Source organism: Maniola hyperantus, chromosome 15, assembly GCF_902806685.2.
Source record: "Maniola hyperantus chromosome 15, iAphHyp1.2, whole genome shotgun sequence".
Classification (NCBI taxonomy): Eukaryota; Metazoa; Arthropoda; class Insecta; order Lepidoptera; family Nymphalidae; genus Maniola; species Maniola hyperantus.
Window position 1 is genome coordinate 12,474,120 of NC_048550.1, and position 20,625 is coordinate 12,494,744.

The window sequence follows — 20,625 nt, forward strand, 5'->3', positions numbered from 1 at the left end:
GTGGCGGTCGCGTTGAGCGGCTGCGTGGCGTTGAGCGAGCCGTTGCAGCCCCACGACACCGCGTCCACCCACGAGCAGTTGTCGACGAACCACTCGCTGGGCGGGTATGTGACTTACCGACAATAGTAGCCAAGATGATGAGCGCGAGGACAACGGACGTGACCGCCATGAGGACGAGCGACGTGACGTCGGTGGCGGTCGCGTTGAGCGGCTGCGTGGCGTTGAGCGAGCCGTTGCAGCCCCACGACACCGCGTCCACCCACGAGCAGTTGTCGACGAACCACTCGCTGGGCGGGTATGTGACTTACCGACAATAGTAGCCAAGATGATGAGCGCGAGGACAACGGACGTGACCGCCATGAGGACGAGCGACGTGACGTCGGTGGCGGTCGCGTTGAGCGGCTGCGTGGCGTTGAGCGAGCCGTTGCAGCCCCACGACACCGCGTCCACCCACGAGCAGTTGTAGACGAACCACTCGCTGGGCGGGTATGTGACTTACCGACAATAGTAGCCAAGATGATGAGCGCGAGGACAACGGACGTGACCGCCATGAGGACGAGCGACGTGACGTCGGTGGCGGTCGCGTTGAGCGGCTGCGTGGCGTTGAGCGAGCCGTTGCAGCCCCACGACACCGCGTCCACCCACGAGCAGTTGTCGACGAACCACTCGCTGGGCGGGTATGTGACTTACCGACAATAGTAGCCAAGATGATGAGCGCGAGGACAACGGACGTGACCGCCATGAGGACGAGCGACGTGACGTCGGTGGCGGTCGCGTTGAGCGGCTGCGTGGCGTTGAGCGAGCCGTTGCAGCCCCACGACACCGCGTCCACCCACGAGCAGTTGTCGACGAACCACTCGCTGGGCGGGTATGTGACTTACCGACAATAGTAGCCAAGATGATGAGCGCGAGGACAACGGACGTGACCGCCATGAGGACGAGCGACGTGACGTCGGTGGCGGTCGCGTTGAGCGGCTGCGTGGCGTTGAGCGAGCCGTTGCAGCCCCACGACACCGCGTCCACCCACGAGCAGTTGTCGACGAACCACTCGCTGGGCGGGTATGTGACTTCATCTGCAAAAGAGGACGAGCAAGTACATACATATTATATTTTTTGCAAATATAATATTATAAAACTTACAGCTAGCCTTATCCAATATTACAGTAGAAATCGTACCCGATATCCGCTTAAAATGATGCTAAGAACTTGACTGCTAATTATTAAAAATACTTAGTAGGTAAATAAATACTAAATACCCTTTAAAAGTAATATTATAATCTTTATTAATTCTGGCTAGTGCCCAGATTTGAAATTCAGGTCTTAACTGACGGTTATGCCAAAATAATGATGAACATTATTATTTTATGGTAATTCTAAAATTCCATGTTTTGGCTAACTCCCAGTTTGATCCCGGGCCCAACTAGGACTGTCAAAGAATTTTATGGCGTTAATATCATAAATTGTCGGAAAGAGCTCCAATTTGTGTAAAATGTATGGTTATATCCGGCCACATCCCGATGGGAATGGTATCCGGGACTAGGAGTGTTTATTTGGAGGTATCCGTAAATTTTCGACAGAAATCCACACAATAAGTACGATTTCTCTTTTTCCCGTTGACGTAGATTGAGAATCATGAAATTTAGTAGATAGGTAGATCTTATAGCACGAGTAAAGGAAACAATCCGAAAACCGTGAATTTGTGATTAAATCACAAAACAAATCAAAATGTCAGGAACAGGATCAAAATGTCAGGATCAGGAACAAATAATTAATATTTTCAACTTTCAAAGTAAGATTACTAGGTATACCAAGTGGTATATCATATGAAAGGACTTTACCTGTAGATTCTAAAACAGATTTTTATTTTATTTACGCATGACGGTTTTTGATTTATGGTACAAAATGATAAAAAAATACGACTGTAATACGGAACCCTCGGTGCGCGAGTCTGATTCGCACTTGGCCGGTTCTTTTTCTATGCAAATAAAAAAAAATAGGAGTCGTGACAGACGTGAACTATTTTTGAATGCTTCGAGGCCTCATTTCGATAAAGGTCTACACACCAAGACACACAAAAAAAGCCTTCATCGAACCTCAAACTAGGTCGTCTAGGTTCTCGAGGTCTTTTGATATTTTCGATATTCTTGGCCTGTTCGTCGATAAAGTATATGAAAAACCTAATTTTCTACGAAAAAATTGAAAACATTTTCCCGATGCTCTCAAAAAGATTTAATTAAGAAAGAACCGAAAACTCATTTATGAGAAAGTTTTATATCGGCAATAAATTGGGCGTTTCGTGCTAAAATTTTTGGAGCTTGATTAAAAAATTCTAATAAATCTAACAAATGTGACCTAAGAACTAACTTTACTAGTTATAAAGGTCGAACTCATACATGAAGAACTATTACGGAATTAGGACACCAAGGGTAAACTTTGCACGAAATTACGAAAGTAGGTAGGCAAGTAGAACTTTTTATAGAATTGTCAAAAGAACAAACTTAGTCTGTGGCCCGACTGGGAGCGGGTGCGTCCTACGGGGCGGGCAGAGGGCATTCCATGTGAGGAAAGCTGCAAGGCTGAGAGTTTCTCATAATGAAAAGTGTTCCAATCTGCACTTGGCCAGCGTGATGAACTATGACCTAAGCCTTTCACATTCTGAGAGGACACCCGTGCTTAGTAGCGGGCCAGTAATCGGTTGAAAATAATGATGAATATCGATTCTACTGCCAGCGATCCCAGTCCCGGTATTAAAGATTACAAATAACACTTCTATCAATTATTTAGAATTCTGTGGTATGACCGAAAAATTCAGAAGAAGGTCGTAATAAAGCTCCTCCAAAGCCTTTAAAGCCTTCATAAATATAATGCCATAAACAGAAATGTAGACAGAAACAATAAAATGTCGGCCAGTTATAATACCTACTCGACTTAAATGACCCTTGCGAAACACCGCAATATGAGACAATAATGCCTATTGCAGACGACCGGTATTACCGATAATCACCCGATAATAGTCCGACAAAAGTTGGCGAACATGAACACAGGACATTTTTCCCGTCGTCGTCCCTTAAAACCGTGTAGGAGTAAGTATGACCAACTGTGTTTACCTACCGTGTCGACATTAATTGGCGCCTTTTTTGTGCCTTATCATGCCATCAGTCGGTAGACTATGAGCAGATTGGTTGGAGGACAGATTGGCGTGATTGGAGACAACTTCCCTAGCGAGAAAACTCAATGAGTCTCAGCTAATTACCCAGTATAATATGCTTTCTCTTTAGTCGAAGGATGCCTGCGGCATTGTCAAATAATTACAAATAACACTGTCCTGCCAGGCGATTTGGATGGTTAGTAATTTTTGTTTTGTAGTTACAACTATAGCTTTTAATTTCTTCCTTTACTGTGTTGATATTTAAGTGCTCATGGAGTTCCGATATCTGCAAGAACCATGGCGCATTGGATAGTTGTTTCAAAATGTAATTTTGAGCTCTTTGTACAATTAGAATATTAGAGTCGCATGCTGATCCCCAGAGTTCTATGCCATATGACAATATCGGCTTTATATTCTGTCCTATCCTGGCCCCTAATATGCTAACTTATAAGAACTCTATGCCCTATGTATGAGCCTGAGAAAAACCTTGTACCTTGGGATCTAATCTACCTGAGAAAAATGATTGATCTAACTTTCCTGAGCTATTATTCAATAGACCAGTGGTCTTACGTCTAACAAAAATAGAATTCACACAAAAATCCATAAATCAGTCATCTGCGTTAGGCCTTAGCCCTTACACGACCCTTGGAAAAGTTCGCAATATGGGATAGTAATATGTTCCACTCTTTTAGTGCACTTTTAATTTGTCTCGTCCAGAAGTTCTCAAAGTTTTACGGCCTACCCATTTTTTATGACATTTAATAAAATCGTGTTATCTTTCTTTATTTATTAGTTTCCTTTATCCTTTATTACAGGACGTACTTGTCACCGCAATTTCGTCCGTAAACCCCTATTTTACCCCCTAAGGAGTTGAATATTCAAAAATCCTTTCTAAGCGGATATCTACGTGCTTGCCAAATTTCAGCCCGATTCGTCCAGTAGTTTGAGCTGTGTGTTGATAGATCAGTCAGTTGATAACACTATCAGTCAGTCAGTCAACTTTTCCTTTTAGGTATATACCAATGTATAATATATTCTGGCGCTTTTTGTAAAAAGTTAAAGCCTGGAAAGACACTAAGACCACAGTTAAGACAGATCTATAAAGCGTAGGTAGTTACTTTGATTTAGCTCAGTTAGTTTTCAGTTAATAAAATGAGAAAGATTTACGTCTCTTACATAAATCTATATCGTTTTAACGCTAACTAAAGTCGAAGCTAAGTCGAAGTACACTCTATAGATCTTAGCCTAAGCGCAAAGATAGCGGAGCTGGAAGGCATACTTTCAAACAACGTATAAAAGTAATATTAAATTAAGACCCTTTTACGTCAGAGAGAGAGAGAGAGAGAGAGAGAGACGTTGAGTCATGCTACACTGCTGCATGCTACAATAATCCATACTATAATATTATAAATGCGAAAGTGTGTCTGTCTGTCTGCTAGCTTTTCACGGCCCAATAGTTTAACCGATTTTGATGAAATTTGGTGTACAGTTCGCTTACGTCCCGAGGAAGGACATAGGCTATCACACATTAACACATTTTATTTTGTGATATAACTACAAATTCACGGTTTTCGGATTTATTCCTTTACTTGTGCTATAAGACTAACTACCTACCACATTGCATGATTCTAGGTCAACGGGAAGTACGGAGTACCCTATAGGTTTTCCTGACAGACAGACAGCGAAGTGATCCTATAATAATTTTTCCTTTTGAGGTACAGAACCCTAAAAATAAGAGAAGTTATGGCATTTACGTACCAATTTTCGGCTATATTTACAGTTGTTCGCTCAATGACCGATCTGTGCAGTCAAAGGTTTAATAACAGCTTTTCGAAATATGGGACAGCATACGATGAAACGTGTTTGGCTGTTTGAAGACTTTGTGAGCCTCTGTGAATAGGAAATAGAGAGTGTCCTGTGTGAATTAAAAAGCTTTTCGATCGGGAAATTGTGCTAGGTATGTATTTCTATGCTAGAATTGGGTATTTTCCTACTTTAGAGTTTGATAAACATTATTACTTTATTATAAACTAAGATAAAAATAATGACGTACGCTGCAAAAAAATATTAAAATCCGACAAAGATTTACAAAGTTACAGGCATTTTAATTTTGGAATGGGAGGGTCTTCTAACCCTTTCTCGCAAAACGAAAATTTGTATGAAACCGCACGAAGCTACTATGGTCTATGGCATTAGTAAGGTGTGACGTCAAAATGCTATATCGCTATCTCTGTCTAATCAAAAATATTTAAATGCTCATAACTTTTTTGTTATTTGATCGATTCAATTAGTTTTTTCAGTTTACGTCATTATTTTTATCCTAGTTTATAATAAAGTAATAAAACAATTGGAGTCGAATACCTATTTCTATGAATGTCTGTAAGATGTAAAATCTCATACTGAAGAGAAGATTTCGCAAGTTTAGATTCTCGTCGGTTTTTTTATTCGGAAGATCTGCGGGGTGATTACGTGTCTCGCGACAAGCTTACGACAGGCGTAAATCTCGCAATCATTGCTGTCAAACGTTCGGCTAGAGAGAGACAGCAATAGCTACAAAGCAAAATAAGCAGAAGAGAAACAGCAAATGAACTATCGCATTGCTACTGCTGTCGCGTTGCTGTCGCTACTGCAACGTTTTACGTAATCACCCCGCCGCCGGGCTTCGATCTCGGGCACGCACCTCTAACTTTTCGGAGCTATGTGCGTTTTGTTTTAAGCAATTAAATATCACTCGCTTTATCGGAGAAGGAAAACATCATGAGGAAACGTACTTGCCCGAGAATTCTCAATAATGTTCTCAAAGGTGTCTGCCAATCTGCATTTGGCTAGCATGGGCCATGGGTGGGTGGGTGGGTGATGGGCCATGGCCAAACCATTCTCATTCTGAAAGGGGACCTGTGCTCTGCAGTGAACCGGCGATGAGTTGCTCATGAGGCAGCTGCCTATGGGCCCGCTGCGGTTTGAGTCGGCTGTGTTAGCCTTGGCTCTCCTGCGGATCTCTTAATTTTAAATCATGAAAACAGCCTCCCCGCGTGGTGCTTATTATTATACCGATGGCTTTACTGGAACTGTACTGGCGTTCCTGGAACTGTACTGGCGTTTCTGGAACTGTACTAGCGTTCCTGGAACTGTACTGGCGTTCCTGGAACTGTACTGGCGTTCCTGGAACTGTACTGGCGTTCCTGGAACTGTACTGGCGTTCCTGGAACTGTACTGGCGTTTCTGGAACTGTACTAGCGTTCCTGGAACTGTACTGGCGTTCCTGGAACTGTACTGGCGTTCCTGGAACTGTACTGGCGTTTCTGGAACTGTACTAGCGTTCCTGGAACTGTACTGGCGTTCCTGGAACTGTACTGGCGTTCCTGGAACTGTACTAGCGTTCCTGGAACTGTACTGGCGTTCCTGGAACTGTACTGGCGTTCCTGGAACTGTACTGGCGTTCCTGGAACTGTACTGGCGTTCCTGGAACTGTACTGGCGTTTCTGGAACTGTACTAGCGTTCCTGGAACTGTACTGGCGTTCCTGGAACTGTACTGGCGTTCCTGGAACTGTACTGGCGTTTCTGGAACTGTACTAGCGTTCCTGGAACTGTACTGGCGTTCCTGGAACTGTACTGGCGTTCCTGGAACTGTACTAGCGTTCCTGGAACTGTACTGGCGTTCCTGGAACTGTACTGGCGTTCCTGGAACTGTACTGGCGTTCCTGGAACTGTACTGGCGTTCCTGGAACTGTACTGGCGTTCCTGGAACTGTACTGGCGTTCCTGGAAGCAGCTACTACGCAAACAGCTAAGTAGGCTGACTAATCTTTTCACCACGCCCAGCTGTCACAGTTGCGGCCTTTTGGGCTGCCCGTGTTGAAGAAGACGAATTATAAATCCTTCCTTTCATGGAGACTCTTAACTTTAAGCTTCTCGCTAGCTCGCTGAGTGACTCTTTTATTTGTAGTTTGTAAAGAAAAACCACAAAGAAAAATGTAAAGGAATTTTCCTTCTTCCAAGTATAGACTTGCTAATTCAGCGCAAACTTAACATAACAATATAATTCTACTACAACGCTAAAAAGAGATACAAACTCGGAATTTTTCTGTGCAAGCTAATATTTTCCGTTGCAGCAAAGTATACTTGCTATTTTAAGCAGAAGCATATTGACTCTATTAAATCTAAATATGCCGTTGAAGCTACTTAGATACACTATTTATATGTCAAAAACCGCATTCAAATCGGTCAAGCTAGAGCTAGAGCGAGATGATCGCGAACATAGGGCACAATCTAAATATATAAAAGAAAAAGGTGACTGACTGACTGATTGACTAACTGATCTATCAAGGCACAGCTCAAACTACTGGACGGACCGGTGTGAAATTTGGCATGCAGATAGCTATTATGAGTTATGACGTAGGCATCCGCTAAGAAAGGATTTGTGAAAATTCAACCCCTAAGAGGATGAAATAGGGGTTTGAAATTTGTGTAGTCCACGCGGACGAAGTCGCGAGCATAAGCTAGTATTACAATGATACCTTAAGCTAGCCTTATCTAATTACTTTTTCACTGTGTCACTTCTTGCATAACCCTCTAGCTGCCTGTGAAAATTCCGTCTCTTTTCCATAGAATTTCCTAAAATTCTAAAATACCTATTTCTGTATTTTTCAAGTGTAATCAGCAAGAAAGACAGGGACTATTAAAGTACTACCTATCTACCTACTAACTCGTTCTTTGATAGCCTTATGCTGGTAGAACACCGACACATGTGAAATGGCATGCTACTGCGAGACGTCAATAGGTATAGTTCCCAGTTAAATAGTCGCGTCCGACACGATGCAAGTGCGAGCTCGCGCAGGTATTGTTCCACGCTCGTGTATTGTGTACGGATGTAGCACTCACACTAATGCAGATGGCAAACGTGCCGTGCGGGCTGGTGTTTTCCGCTCCCTTACTGACGCCTAAAATGCTATCGCGACACGTCTTGCGGTTGAGTTTAAGAACGACTATTTAATTGGCGCGGACTATAGGTACCTCACGAGAATGCGTCGGTGTGCTAAAGGTTTTGAAGTTTCAAAGCTACTTACTGCTGGAGTCATTGAACCCGAGTGTTTGCGACGCGTTCATCGTAGCACCCTGTCGCTCGTCCTCCTGAAACAATGTACACAAAACTTAATGTAACGATTACTATTGAGTCAGTCTTAATTACCTACAGTAATTTTATTGATCCGATACTAGTTGCAACTCAAACTGGCGATCAAATTCCGCCGTTACGTTGTGCCAGCCACCATTTCACTACATCTAAATATATAAAAGAAAAAGGTGACTGACTGACTGACCGACTGACTGACTGATCTATCAACGTACAGCTCAAAGTACTGGACGGATCGGGCTGAAGTTCGCATGCAGATAGCTATTATGACGAACGCATCTGCTAAGAAAGGATTTTTGAAAATCCAACCCCTAAGGGGCTGAAATAGGGGTTTGAAATTATTCAGGTATAATTTCAGGTATTCAGGTAGATAGGGTATTGGTACTTAGCGTTAAATGCATTTGAATCAAATTACCCCATTTTGAGTCAGAGATGCTCAAAATGTGAATCACAATCTACGGTTTATCGAATCAGCAATTCGCATTCAGAGTCATAATTTGACTTTTCGATAAAATACCTTATCCAGCCTCTACACCTTATCTCTTGATTGAACCAATTTCGCGGGCCAACGGTATGGATTTAATATCGGCTTCGGAACTTTGAAAGATTGGGTATCTTTGAAATTCAGTAATTTTGTTCGTTCCGGATATCTTTTTATTTTGTAAAATGTCAATGCATATTATTTAAATATTCGAATATCTAAGATGAAATTTTTCTTTTTTATGTAGTAATCTACTATGTAATTTTTTTAGGACTATTCAAAATTGTAAATCCCTTTAGTAATTTCATATTATTTCAATTAACCGAAAATTCAAAGATTCAAAGATTCAAAGATTCTTTATTTGCGGAAACATTTTACAACGAGATGTTATTACATAAAATTGTCCAGTAGAAATGTTTCACCTTAAATATTAGGCATGCAAAACAATTAGTAGACCTAGTAAAACAATAACTATAAGTAATTTGACGCACGTTAATTTGACCTTTGTCTATGGTAACATTCAAAATTTAAAAATCTATTTTTAATTTTGTATTTAGTATTATAATTTGCATGCCAGCTTGGCGTAGTACATATGGACCGATGTACTGTTATGTATTGGAGTCTTAGTGCTAAAATTTTTTTACGAGACATTTCACCGCGATTAATAGCCTCATCTGGTGACAGAAGGGCTGGCTCATTTTTTGCGCAACGGATCAGCCTGGCTGTCCAGCGCGGAAATGCAGCCAGTGTTCTTGGCACCATTCCACGCGGTCATGATTTATATAGTAATTAGATTAGGCTAGCTTTAAGTTTTATTGTATTGTATATAATATTATGTTTGTATACCTGTATCAGCAAATAAATAAAATTGAATTGAAATGTAACAGTAGAAATTTATCACACATAACGCAGATTATAATTTTACAAACTAGTGAAAGTTGCCAAGTTAACAGAATATGTAACGCCGCAATAAAAAAGGAGTTAGATGTTAAATCAGCATTATTGGCCGTCCATTCGATTCCGACCGCTTATTTCGACGCCGATAACGCGTTTTCATACCTATTTTCTACCTTCAAACTGTACAGATTAGCATAATAATAGGCAGCTGAAGTATAGGGAATATGCCAGAAATAAGGTTAATGCTTTTATCCGAATCTTACTAACAAAGGAAAACTTAGGTAAAAAAGAAATTGTTAGTGTTATCGCACTTGTATAATTGCCGCCTTTCACGTGATCTGTTGCGTCAACATCTTGAGTCGATTGTATAAATACGGGTGGTTGATGGTTTTTAAAGTTAGTCTCGTTCCGACGCGAGACTCAACTGGCTATTAATTAATGCTTTTTGTGTTTAGGTCGCCATTTTGATCGAGTGGTTGCAACAGCAATTGTGCCCTGATCAAGTTAATATTGCAGTAGGTAAGGTTTTATTTTATAAACGATAAAACTTTCGATAAGCCTATTTGCGTCGTGATTAATATTTAAAATTCACTTCTGGTATGTTTATATTAGTAAAACAGATAAAACACGGACTTGGTACCTCCAGAGTCTGGAGTAACTAGATACCGCAACTCGCAAGTTGTTCGTCCAGACGAGCTTAATTTGAGCCATATTTGAGCCAAGCGCTTATTTTATTTTGAACTAGAGGATGACCGCGATTTCGTCCATGTGGATTTAGGTATTAAAAAATCCCGCGGGAACTCATTGATTTTCCGAATAAAAAAACCTGTCCTTTCCTGGGATGTAATCTATCTCTGTACCAAATTTCATCAAAATCGGTTAAACTGTTGGGCCGTGAAAAGTTAGCAGACAGACAGACACATAGCATAGTGATCCTATAAGGGTTCCGTTTTTCCTTTTGAGGTAAGGAACCTTAAAAAACTCATATATAAACTACTAGATGATGCCCGCGACTTCGTCCTCGTGGATTAAGGTGTTAAAAATCCCATGGGAACTCTTTGATTTTTCGGGATAAATAGCCCATGTCCTTCAACGGGATGCAAGCTATCGCTGTACCAAATTTCGTCAAAATCGGTTAAATGGATGGGCCGTGAAAGGCTAGCAGACAGACAGACGGACAGACAGACAGACAGACAGACAGACGGACGGACACACTTTCGCATTTATAATATTAGTATGGAAGTATGAATAGTATGGATAATTGACGTGTCGCGCCACGTCGCGCAGCGCAGCGTTTGGACCATTAATAAACATGCGACATCTAGTTGTTCCAAGTCCATGTCAATAAAAATAGCGCAGAGCTAATTTTCTTTCTTGTAAGCAGGGGAAGGTGTTTAATATTATAATGATGAAAGGAAAACCCTAATGGCTTTTCTTTGTAGTTTGTAATAAGAGAAACGAGGGTTCCTTTATTCTTATTAAGAAACGAAAATAAAAATGTGAATGTGCAATTGTGCAAAAGTTAAGACAAATGGCATTTTAAATTACGTGCACTGTGGTTTTTTTTTACAACAAGACCGTTGAGTAGAACTCCGCACCCCGAGAGGGTTCCGTACAATAGGTATAAAATAAATCAATGTAATATAATAATATTAGGTATAAAATAAATCAATGTAATAACATCGATTTATTTTATACCTAATACTTAGTTTATGAATTTTCTCGCCGGCGCTTTACACCTTCTAAAGTTATGTTTCTCACTCGTATCGAAATATCGAAAACTTGTACAATTTTTGGGCTGTACTTTTAAAATGCTTGAAGATTGTGCTCATGTTATAATTATATTTATAAAATTTAAATTTGGAATGTAATATTTTTAATTGCATTTCTATTCAGAGAACGTAGTAACGCCTTTCCATTAATTACGAATAAACTCTCTAAACGGAATGAGGACATAAAGACTCGTCGTTAATAACGAAAGCTTTCGCAACAAATTAAAATGCTTAACCTAAATCCTCCCCTCAATTTAAACACTGAAGTTTTTGTAACATTATCCAAAACGCTCTCACACAAAAGTGTTTTGTAAACGCTCGAAAGAATTCTCGACATCAAACGTTGGTACAGTATTACTAGGCTGTGGCTACATTCGTTAGAATTATTGTGTTTTTATTATACTTTTTTGGTTTAAGAAGTATTTTACAACATTTCGGTTTTTTTAATTCCGTAGAAACTATACAAGTCTCGCACTCGGCTTTACTCACGTGTTTAGTCAACGTTAGCTCGACTAGTTTCGAACACTTCCAGGGTCCTTTTTCACAGGGGCTCAGTCAGCGCGCGCGTCGCTGCCCGCACAGCCCGTAGATACTCTTTGATTTTCCAGGATACAAGTAGCTTATACCTGTCTCCGAAATGCAAGCTATCTCTGTACCAAATAGACGATACTAGCGACTCCTTCGGTGTGCATTTTGGGTTTTCAAAAATCCCAGGGCATTGGTTTTAGGGCATGTCTTTGATTTTAACAGAGAGAGTAGTTACCTTCAAAGGAATTTCATCATCTATCATCATCGTCGACCGATAGACGTTCACCACAGGTCTCTTGTAGGGTTTTCCACAATCCTCGGTCTTGCGCCGCCTGAGTCCAGCGGCTTAAAGAATTTAATTCTGGTTTATCGGTAATTTTATTATACTTCTTTGTACTATCTAAACATGTTCTGATATCTGTGACCTTTGCAGCATAAGGTTTGATGATAAAAGGTGAAACATCTCATAATCTCATATTATTATACTCGTAGCTTCCTTTTTAGTCCTTTTTGTCTTTGAACGAAAGTAATACGTTCTTATAAAAAATAATATGAGAATGTTCGCTGAAAATATTTTTCAACATTTTTGAATCATTTTTTATCCGTGCGGGAAAGCAAAAATGAGAGAAAAAAATTGATTAGACTTTAGAGGTAATACTTAGTAGTAGTTTAGTTATACTTACTCTTTCCGCAGAACGTGGCAGAACTAAGTTAGTCTAGCACTCTTCTCTATATTTTTTGCAATGCTGTTTTTAACCGACTTCCAAAAAGGAGGTGGTTCTATTATCTCCTTTTTGCATGCCAGGTATCTTAACCATGCCGTCAATTGCGGTAGAATGACAGCTATAATGTTGCGATCGCAATCACCTCTGATTGGTTAACGGTCGCTCACTATTGGCTACAATGCATTGTTGCAACAAGAGTATCATAAATTCAGCCAATCACAGCTATTGCGATTGTAATAATGATTGAAACAAGTTTTATGAAATCGACCCACAGGATCCATTTTAGAGTGCACCATCACTTATCATCAGGTGAAAACCCAGTCAAGCGTTAAATTATCACCGAATAAGATAAACCAAGGGCAAGGAACATAAAAAGTTCCCCTTATGTTTACGACTCCTAGCTATCGAAGTCAGGGGTCATAAACATAAGTAAGGTAAAACTTCGTCTCCCATAGGGAGCATGTTCACGCTCCACTTGGTTGTTTCCATTTCGAATCTATTCCGCTCGATCACGCTTGACGAAATTGTAGCAAACGGAAATAACGAACGTGTGTGTAATATAATATAGGTTTTTTCTGTAGCACGACTAAGAACTTTACTTTTCTTAAGTGCGTCTGTCTGTGTGTCACAGTCATTATAAAAATAAACTATTAAAGCTGCTGGATTGAAATTTAATACAGTTATAGAAACCTATTACCGCTACATAGATGCATAAATTATTTTAAAAAAATTATATAAATACACTATCACTTATCATCAGGTGAAAACCCAGTCAAGCGTTAAATTATCACCGAATAAGATAAACCAAGGGCAAAGAACATAAAAAGTTCCCCTTATGTTTACGACTCCTAGCTATCGAAGTCAGGGGTCATAAACATAAGTAAGGTAAAACTTCGTCTCCCATAGGGAGCATGTTCACGCTCCACTTGGTTGTTTCCATTTCGAATCTATTCCGCTCGATCACGCTTGACGAAATTGTAGCAAACGGAAATAACGAACGTGTGTGTAATATAATATAGGTTTTTTCTGTAGCACGACTAAGAACTTTACTTTTCTTAAGTGCGTCTGTCTGTGTGTCACAGTCATTATAAAAATAAACTATTAAAGCTGCTGGATTGAAATTTAATACAGTTATAGAAACCTATTACCGCTACATAGATGCATAAATTATTAAAAAAAATATATAAATACTCTATCACTTATCATCAGGTGAAAACCCAGTCAAGCGTTAAATTATCACCGAATAAGATAAACCAAAAGCAAAGAACATAAAAAATTCCCCTTATGTTTACGACTCCTAGCTATCGAAGTCAGGGGTCATAAACATAAGTAAGGTAAAACTTCGTCTCCCATAGGGAGCATGTTCACGCTCCACTTGGTTGTTCCCTTTTCGAATCTGTTCCGCTCGATCACGCTTGACGAAATTGTAGGAAACGAGGAACGTGTGTATAATATTGTTACAGACGTTTGTACAGTAGCTGAATGAATTAGAGTGACGGAACCTGGACGGAACTCTCGGTTTGATCCTGAATCGACGATGTCAAATATTGACTATGGTGACGTAAAATGATAGAAAAATAGGGCTACATTAGTGCTACCTGCGTCATATGTAACTAACATTTGCCTGCCAGTTACGTCAAGGCTACCACAGTCGTAAACTGTGAGAGTAGTAAGACTAGGAATCTTAATTTCGTTAAGTCCGTCTGTCTGTGTGTCACATCCACTATAAAAATAAACTATAGGAGCAAAGTTACAAAAACCTGTCGCCGTTACGCTACACAGAGGCATATTGAAATTTAAAAAATATTTTTAGAGTTTTGACGACCTCCCTGGCGCAGTGGTAAGCACTGTGGTCTTATTAGTGGGAGGTTCCAGGTTCGATTCCTGGCAGGAGTTTGGAATTTTGTAATTTCTAAATTTCTGGTTTGGGCTGGTGGGAGGTTTCGGCCGTGGCTAGTTACCACCCTACTGGCAGAGCCGTGCCGCCGTGCGATTTAGCGTTCCGGTACGATGCCGTGAAGAAACCAAAGGGACATGGGTTTAACAAAACTGCCATACCCCTTCCAGGTTTGCCCGCTCCTCTTAGACTGCATCATTACCACCATCATACCACCAGGTGAGATTGCAGTCAAGGCCTAACTTGTATCTGAATTAAAAAAAAATCCTGACCATGAAATGCGGAGTCGACAAGTAAAGAGGAAAACCCGAAAACCGTGAATTTGTGGTTACATTACAAAAAAAGTATTATTTTTTGTACGATGCATGATGGTCCGGAACCGTTCGTGTGCGAATCCGACTCGCATTGACCGTTTTTTAGGAAATAATGACCACCAAAGTTTTATCGACTAGCACTGCTTTGGAACCTTACCTGGTGCACTAGACCTGCTGCGCGATTGCGAGAGAATGACAGCTACAATGTCACGATCGCAATCACCTCTGATTGGTTGACGCTCGCTCACTATTGGCTACAATGCATTGTTGCAATAAGAATCGCACAAATTCAGCCAATCAGAACAATTGAGATTGTAATAATGATTGATGCAGGTTTTACGAAATCGACCTACAGTTTTATAAAATAAAGAATCAAACGACCACAAATCCGAAAAGGCCGCCTGCAAGCTTTGTCACTTGTCGTTGATTGAGCTTGGGCTGCTGTTGTAATATGCTATAATTTATCAAAGTATACGTGAATTTCAGTTGTGTTGATGACAGCATAATTATATACAAAGGTATAACTAATATATTCCGTCGTAGCGACATATTATTACTTTCTCGTTAGTTGCCTACGCTTGTGGGCGGGCGGGGATGTCTCACAGCTAGAGTTTATTCTTCGCCCATTCGTTTTTAAGGTTCCATACCAAAATATTATTTAAATTCAATATTAATTACTTTATATCATTTATTACTGTTTGTGATTATTTATGTACTTGATACTGAAAGAGAATATTAAATTAAGGCGATATACAAAAGCGGTGTTTAGACACATTTCGGATGTTCAAAGAATCAAGTTTTGGCCTAAAAACTAAATTTTTTTTATGTTATAAAAATTAAAGATATTCTTTAGTGAATTACGAGAGCCAAAACACGATTGACACAATTTAGTTCGATACAAAAAAAATCGCGAAGTTTCCCCAAAATACGCTTTTTTACACGACCATTAGGAGAAAAACCAGTTTTATTCAATTGATATAAAACTGTAAAAAATTTGTATTTAGGTACGTTCAACGTTTAATACACTAAGTAACTTTGAAACTACATAATATTTTAAAGGAAATCCAGAAAACTATCGACATCTAAATGTATAAAACGAAAAGGTGACTGACTGACTGATCTATCAACGCACAGCTCAAACTACTGGATTGATCGGGCTGAAATTTTGCATGCAGATACCTATTATGACGTAGACATTCACTAAGAAAGGATTTTTGAAAATTCATCCAATGAGAGGCTAAAAAAGGGGTTTGAAATTTGTGTAGTCCACGCGGACGAAGTCGCTGGCATAAGCTAGTAATCTGTATATGTGTTCCTATCATTGAGTTTGATTGGTTAGAATTCAAATAGAGTGGGAGGCCTCGGGTAGTTACCATCCTACCGGCAAAAGCAGTGCCGCCAAGCGATTTAGCGTTCCGGTACGTGCCGTGTAGAAACCAAAGGGTTTAATAAAAAATGTCATACTCCTTCCAGGTTAGCCCGCTCCCACCTTAGACTGCATCGTCACTTACCATCAGGTGAGATTGCAGCCAAGAGCTAACTTGAATCTGAATTTAAAAAAAAAAGGTTTGTATGGAGCGAGTGACGAAGACACGCCTCTTAACTTTACAGTCTCAAAAGCCTGTTTTGTTTCAATTAATTGTGTGGTGTTGTTTGATGTGGAACGTTAATTAAATCCTAATTATTTTCGCTCATTGACTTAGATAATTGGACCGTTTGTTATTTACTCGGTGTGTCAGATATTTTGGCCTAAGTCTTAGAGCAACTAAGACAAGGCTCTTTATACTCTACTTGACTATATTGTTGTTTACCTACTTATACTATAACTAGCATTTCTAACTTTTCGGAGTTATGTGCGTTTTAAGCAATTCAATATCACTTGCTTTAACGTCGAACGAAAACACCGTGAGGAAACTTGCGTGCCTGAGAGTTCTCCATAATAATTCTATGTATTCTACAAATAGTTCTATGAGTGCCTCAGAACGTATTTTCACGGATTCGCATCTGGATGAGTGCGTAACCACCCTTAAGGTGGCGATTCGCGACATTAATAGAGACTCTGCACCTGGTCTCTGTCGCCTGCCAATGATCAATCAATCAATCAGCCTGTTTGCGTCCACTACTGGACATAGGTCTTCAGCGCGCCACCAAACACGATCCTCCGCATTACTCATCCACCCAATTCCCGCTACCTTCTTTTAAGGTCGTCAGTCCAGCGGGTTGGAGGTCGTCCCACACTGCGCTTGCTGATACGCGGTCTCCACTCGCCCGAAAAGATAGAATGAAATGGATCGACTCGATGAAATAATTGACTTACTAATCTACTCGACTGAATTTTTGGCGTTCAAACACATTTAGTAACAAAATTACTTGCTACTCGACTAAATTACAATCCTTTTTCTACAACCGCACCGCACGCCACCGCAATCAATTCCACTGTCACTACCTGGGTTTCTGGAGCACTTCGACCACCCGTTGTGCCAGATCCTTTTTTCCACGCACATGCAAACTGTGGAATCAACTCCCTTCGGCGGTGTTCCCTTTAGATTACAACATGGGGTTATTCAAGGGGTGGACCAACAAATTCCTAAAAGGCCGGCAACGCATCGGCGGTTCCTCTGGTGCTGCAAATGTTCATGGGCGGCGGTAATCACTTAACATCAGGTGACCCGCCTGCTCTTTTGCTCGCTATCTCTATTAAAAAAGAAAACTATTGTAGTCCGAACTAGGCTTTACGTAGGAAAGTGAAGGCCAACGCAAAATAAACGGGTAATACCAAATCCGAGTTAATATAAGCTACTTCGAAGATAATTCCGTTTACTGACAAAATAGCCAACGGAGCGAATTAAATTTCAAAGGATTCTAAATCTTTCTTCATTAACTTTACTTAGTTTGGAAACTGAATAACTGATATTAAATTCGCAACATCAATTGAAGAGATTGCTCTAATTAGAGAAGAAGGAGATCTGGATCTTTTTGTTACAAATCCGTTTTAATGAGGGTACCTATAGTACGCGACAGGTCGAGATGGCAATTAGGGGGAGGAAGCCCCGCAACCCGGTGCGGGAGACCATGGGTGTCGTGCGGGCGATCCCCCGCCTCATACACCTGTCGCGAACTATACTTTGTGTGTTCCAAACTACTGTTCGCGACAGGTCGACATGGCAATCAGGGTATGAGGTGAGTCGTACAGGGGGGACGCCCGGCATGAGAGATTTAGTGTTGCACGAGTCCGAATCGACCACGTTTGTCGATTTCGTCGTTGCTTTATAGTTTTGTGTATTGAAAAATATGATTTAAGAATCGCGATATCTTAGGAATGGTGATTCTTTATGGAAAAAGTGTAAGATCAATTTGTATAGATCATTACAATGATCTACAATATTTGTCTGACCTATTATGGTCAAAAACTTACCGTTCAGCTGGAAAATGCAAAAATCTTAATTTTATGAACTTTGGACCTTGAATATTTTATTGCAAAACTGGGATCCATGGGGACTTTTCACAATAATTCATTTATAACGGTGTTCCCAATATTCCTAATAACGTTTAGCTCTATGCGGATTATTGTAACCTTACTCCTATTTTCAGGGTTCCGTACCTCAAAAGTAAAAACGAAACCCTTATAGGATCTCTTTGTTGTCTGTCTGTCTGTTTTAGTTTTTAATTTGTCGTGCAAAATGTCGAAAAATTACGACTGGAATACGGAACCCTCGGTGCGCGAGTCTGACTCGCACTTGGCTGGTTTTTAGGGTTCCGTACCTCAAAAGGAAAAACGGAACCCTTATAGGATCACTTTGTTGTCTGTCTGTCTGTCTGTCTGTCAAGAAACCTACAGGGTACTTCCCGTTGACCTAGAATCATGAAATTTGGCAGGTAGGTAGATCTTATAGCTGACATTTGAGGAAAAATTTGAAAACCGTGAATTTAGGGTTAGATCACACAAAAAAAATTAAATTATGGTCATGAACTAATAATTAGTATTTTCAACTTTCGAAGTGAGTGACTATATCAAGTGGGGTATCATATGAAAGGTCTTCACCTGTACATTCTAAAACAGATTTTTATTTATTTTTATGCATCCTAGTTTTTGAATTATCGTGTAAAATGTCGAAAAAATACGACTGTAGTATGGAACCCTCATTGCGCGAGCCTGACTCGCACTTGGCCGGTTTTTTTTGAGCTAACTGGGCAGGTCTATAAACTGTTGAAAACATTACATACAGTCATAGCATTCAGCCTAACAATTCCGTTGTAATTTGTATGCATTGCGACGTGATTGCGACGGAGAATTTCGTAATCAAAGCCTTCGACTATTCTCACGGAAAGCTCTCAGATCAAAGTCAATTCCATCTAAGCCAAGTCTATTTAAGCCTATACCATTTAAGCCAGCGTTGTTTTAGCCAATCCCATCAAGTCATTCCCTTTAAGCCAATATGGATAATCTCGCTTCCGAAACATCCAAAGTTTTAGAGTTTTTTTTTTTTAAATTTCAATTAGATTAATCACTACCCCTATTATAAATGCGAAAGTGTGTTTGTTAAGTTTGTTGGTTTGTCCTTCAATCACGTCGCAACGGAGCAACGGATCGACGTGATTTTTTGGATGGGTATAGTTTAAGACCTGGAGAGTGACATAAGCTACTTTTTATCCCGAAAAATCAAGGAGTTCCCACGGGATTTTTAAAAACCTAATTTCAAGCAAACGAAGTCGCGGACGTCAGCTAGTATTATTATACTAGATGATTGCCGTGACTTCGTCCACGTGGCATTAATTTTTTTGAATTTTGCGGGAACTTTTTATTTTTGGAGATAAAGTCCATATGCGCTCCCGGGATGTCTTTAAATATCGTCAAAATCGGTTAAATTAATATGTCAATCTGTTACCTTTTCACGGCCCATTTTGAATCAATTTCGCATTAGATATACTTAATCTCTATGTATATATATATAAACATGAATCGCTGAATATGTTGCTGATCGCAAATCTCGAGAACAGCTGAACCGATTTCGCTTATTATTTTTTATAATATTCCTTGAAGTACGAGGATGGTTCTTACGGAGAGAAAAATTTTAAAAAAAAATCCTGAAAAAGAATCGACTGTTAGGCGGTACGAAGTTCGCCGGGGCAGCTAGTTTATTATACTTATGGATTTTTTACTGTCATAGCTCAATGAATTATATTAGGCAGCTGAAGTGGCAGTGGGCAGGTCACGTCTGCCGCGTAACCGATTGCCGCTAAGGCAGATTTGTTCTGGAGTAGGATGACCTCCAACTCGCTGGACTGACGACCTTAAGAAGGCAGCGGGAAGCGGATGAGGAAGACGGACACATACAACTTTCAATGTCATTTTCGGGCCATCGTTTCAAACGTTTGTTTTCATAAATTGGGCCAAAGTGCCAACGTCTGCTTTTGCGTGACTAAAAATACAATACTACAGCACACCATAAATCCTGACTTCGGTAAATATTCAGTTAAAACTGTACTTTCCAAAATGGATTTAATAACGTTGAGTGTATGGTTCAAAGTTCAAAAGCAAGATTTCAGCATCACCGTAAGCGATAGGGCCAGTAATGGATGGCTACGAACACGAGGAATATTGAAGTCTGTAAAGAAAATTTTGCAAAGAAATATTCATGCAAGATTCTGGAAAAGTAGGGATGTATGATATCGCTGCAAGTAAATGCGTGTATGAAGTCGGGCGAGCATAATAAAAGAAACTAGAAATCAAA

The 20,625-nt window shown here is 40.1% G+C and overlaps 1 long non-coding RNA gene across 1 annotated transcript in view; it reads right to left on the reverse strand.

Moving 5' to 3' along the window:
• Positions 1 to 695: 695 nt before the first annotated feature.
• LOC138403371 (uncharacterized) overlaps positions 696 to 20,625 on the reverse strand; it is a 73,699-nt gene continuing 53,769 nt past the window's right edge. Inside the window, exons 2-3 of the long non-coding RNA XR_011237635.1 lie at positions 8,215 to 8,278; positions 696 to 1,073 (exon numbers count right to left, since the gene is read on the reverse strand). This is a non-coding gene — a long non-coding RNA (uncharacterized lncRNA). The remainder of the gene's footprint in view (positions 1,074 to 8,214; positions 8,279 to 20,625) is intronic.